The following is a 4304-nucleotide window of genomic DNA, read 5'->3' as shown; positions in this document are numbered from 1 at the left end:
TACATATCTCTAATCAAACTGGAAAATAATATTCATAGCCAAAAAGTACAAAATTAGGCCTCTTTAAAACATTAAAAAGAAAAATGTTTGAAATGGTTTAACATTAAAATAATTGTAAGTAATCCTACATGGTTTTAGTCATACATGGCATGCACACCCTGAAATTACTATTGCAAGTGATTTCACCAATTTAAGCAGAATTCTTCTTAGGGTTAGATACTGTTCAGTCTCAAAGCTATCAAAACTAGCTTACAGGATGTGAGTGAGAAAGATCACAGAATCACAGAATTCTATTGTTAGATCTATTATTGAAAATGGATGAAATATTATTTCACCTCATTGACAGACTGCAATTCAACATGTGAAAAGAACAAATCAGTGAATTTTGGTTTTATGTAAGACAAATTCTATTACTTGTTTTCTAAATGAATAGGTAAAAAGAGAGCTCAGTTTAGAACAGCTTTGAAAGTCTGCTTTTATCATGACTTCAAATGAAATACAGTCAGTAAAAGGGGCATTCTAACAGTTCAAAGTAATGGAAAAGAGTTTTTTTTTTTTTTTTCTGAAATAAGGTATAGCCAATGACTGCAGTTTTTCTGCAGGTCTAACTCCTAATATTCATGTCTCTGTAATGCAACTACTGTATTGGTTGTGTTACTAGAGGTCTCACTGGCAACATGAAAAAGTTATGCAGTTCACTTTCACTCTTAGGCAGGAAATTTCTTTGATCTGTGTATTTTATCTGATTCTACTAAAAGCTCAATGGAGTAAATCAAGTTCAACAAACAGACACACATTTAACTTCCTGTACAATTTGATAGATCTTTAGCTTTAAAAAAATATCGGCTTAATAAAAAGATCAGCACTGCAATGTATTTCACATTAGTGATAAAACATTATGACAAGAAGCAATCTAATCAGAGTGCTCTAATGAATACATATTATCTTATCATACTAAATCTCTGTTACAATACATAATTAAAGTAATTATTTCAAAGAAGAAAGTATTCATTTTTGTTATCAACAATTTCAGAAAACCATGTACTGCGTCATATGGAAAAGTCTTTGAACGTCAGAGTAAGACCGGGTGATGAAGAGCCCAGCAGTGTCTGCTTAACTGAGATATTTTTGCTCTGTAGTTTCTCAGCATTAATGCTTCTGTTCTGCATGAGTTGCCTCTCAAAGCTGATTTGTTAAATGATAAAAAAAAAAGGACGAGAGTTCTGGAAAGCTTTGTATGCCATCCTGTTCCTTCCTTGTCTGTTCGTGTATGCATGCCGCATGTAATAGTGATGAAAAGGTTATTAAAACATATTAATTGCATTACAACAACATTATCAAGAAAACTGGAAATAATTAGTATCTCAGAATTTTATCGCTTCTTCCTGCAATGGGTCAAATTCTGCACTCAAATCCACAACAATTTGAATTATATTAAAATTTGTGCCGGAACAAATAGGACACTTTTTATCTTTATGTAAAATGATAAAAATACATTGCCTATTGAAAGAGTTGAAAGCTTATTATTACTGCTGTGACGTTGTCAGAAAGATATTATTACTTGGATGATATTAATCAAAGGATTTCATTACTTTTTGTGTGGAGAAGTTTCATAGATAAACAAACATGCAGGAACAGTATTTGTTCTGTTTATCCTGTATAAATCTCTGAGGACAGATGAAGGTTGTCCAAAGAATTTTGTAAAAATTATTTCTCTTACTTTGCTTAGGAACCCTCAAAAAAAAAATCTCTTTTCCTACCCCCTATTTTAATTTAAAGTGTTTTGTCTCTAACTCTTTAAAAAATCTTGGGATTGCCTCAGTGCATTTGCTGTTGGGGAAAGCTTGAAAACCAAGATAAGAAACTTATTTTGTGGCAGTTTTAGGCATTTGGTAGCTCATCACTCTGATTCAAAATTGGCATTAGTTCTAATTTCTTTTCTTAGCCTTTTCAAGAAGTCAGTGCCCAGTCCTTTCAAGCCAAAGATGGTCATCCCCACTTAATCATGCTCCCTCTTATGTAAGATATTTTCTACAAAGATAAATATTTCCTGCTTTATAAAATATGTCCTATTATTGTCCTTATTTAATAATTTATGTAATTTCTGTTAACATCAGGGAAGAAGCAAGGGCTATGATTAACAAGTCAATAAAACTGTAAATGCACAGAATTGAAAGTCATCCAAGTACAAGGCCTCGAGAAGTCACTTACAAAAGGCACTAGATTAAGAGGGAAACATAAAAGTTCAAGACTTTTTGTGGTCAGCACTCAGCAATTTTGAAGTAGTGCCATTGTTGTGGGACACAAGATATATGAGCTTTGCTTTAAAGCCATGCCCAGACATCTTGATGAGAAACTGTCTACTGGGCTCAAGATTAAAGTGAAACTCCCAACCTGGAAAGGCAGAGATGCATATATATACCCTACAGAACTAAGCCTGAATGTGGTGCACAGCACATGATAAAGACAAATAATCATGATGTAAGACTAACTTACTGGATTTCATTTCCTAAAACACACAATTGCATATTTTTATATATAAACTTATTTCTGAACATTTTCCAAATGCAAAATTCTATTAATAGGATACGTAAAACATTTGCAACTTTCTGTATTAGACATTAAAATATGATCTATAGAATATGTTTAGAGAATCTGGAAAGGTAATGTTACCATAAATTATGAACCAAGAGAATCTGCATTCATCTAAGTAATGACTACTTAGAATTTTTGTCACTAAATTTATACTACCAATCATTAGAATCACTGAAGCTAGGAAAGTAAAAGACTGACTAAATATTAATGTATTATTTTGGCCACTCCTGGATTATTAATTGTAGCATGATAGTGCTTTATCAAAATTAAATCTGAAAGCAAGTTGTGAACATGAAGAAAATGCTATGGAAAAAAATATGTGCTGAAATAAAGCATTTTCAAACACTCCTGCTCCATTTCCTCTGCCAGTAGAAGTATGAGTAAAGGGACCTGCTCCCTTTCAGCAACAATAGCACGAGCATTGCCCAAAGTTCTTCTCCCATTTTGTAGGGAACACCCATCACTCTATTTGTACTTCTGACGGTAGTAATGGAGATTTAAGTCAATCAGATTACCCTAAAATTAAAATATAGGCTCAGCTAAGTTATCTTAGGAGCATCAAGTGTTTATTTATGAAGGTTTTTTAAACCTGAAATCTGAAATTAGACTGAAAACCTCACTCTACTGACTCAGTGGGAGAAAAATAATTTACTTAAATGGAACAATGTTCTAACACCTGAGATCCATTAACAATATTTAATTTACTTTTACACCAAAGTTTGGTCATCATTTTACTTCCTTGCTGTAGTTTCTTTTCCATCTTATTCCATTGCTTCTCTTTTTCCAGCAGTGAGATAAATATATTTCCTGATGGTGAGAAAATATGTCTGTCTTCTGACAGAGATGACAGAAGAGCTACAGAAAAAATTATTGAGGCTAACACTATTTCATTACCTCTTCATCCTTGATTGCTCACTTTATTTTTCTTTTTTTATGAATTCTGTACTTCATGTACAAAATGCATGTCACAGTAACTGGTTACTCTGAAAAAGTGATTGTATAAAAATGGAACAAATAAGATGTCCTGCAAATGCTTCATTAAGTCAAGTTAAAATTTTCAGTACTTGTTTTCTGAACTACCATATTTTAAAAACTGATAGCTGGTTTCTAGAAGTAATTTATTCAGTTCTTCTTCATTCTTAATAATTATCTGGATGATACATTGGTCTTAAAAAATATTCATCTTCTAAAATGAAATAGAAAAAGAAATTTATCTCAGAAATATTTTTATAGCATTCTGAGTTTTAGTTGTCCCAAGGGTTAATATGGAATATAAAATGTTGGAAAATTTATTGCACTGTTTAGTTGCTGACAATGAATGTAAAAATACAGTCTAAAATCCATCTAAATATTTTTGTTCTCAGCATAAGTATTTGTTAAGCTGTTGACACACTGACATTAGCTGTTCTTCATTCTTCCTTATCACCATTACCTTTATGTGGTCACTCCTCAGATGTCTAATACATTTCTTTTCACACTCCCTCTTAGAGGGATGAGTCCTCAGATCTTCATTTTACAGTTTTGAAGTGAATTCTCAGAGCAGAGATTAACCCAAGAAGGAGTCCCAAGGAATCTCTGGGTTAATACTTGTTATTATGCCATGCCTTCATGGTGATCCTGTCAACATTGTTTTTTTTTTTTTCTCTTGTTCATCCTTCTTTTTGTCTCCTTTGGCAGTTTGTGCCAGGATAACATGAAGATAATAGCAT

Source organism: Lonchura striata, chromosome 3, assembly GCF_050655825.1.
Source record: "Lonchura striata isolate lonStrDom1 chromosome 3, ASM5065582v1, whole genome shotgun sequence".
NCBI classification, from domain to species: domain Eukaryota; kingdom Metazoa; phylum Chordata; class Aves; order Passeriformes; family Estrildidae; genus Lonchura; species Lonchura striata.
The sequence above is the reverse complement of the archived record's forward strand: the minus strand, read 5'-3'. Positions refer to the sequence as shown.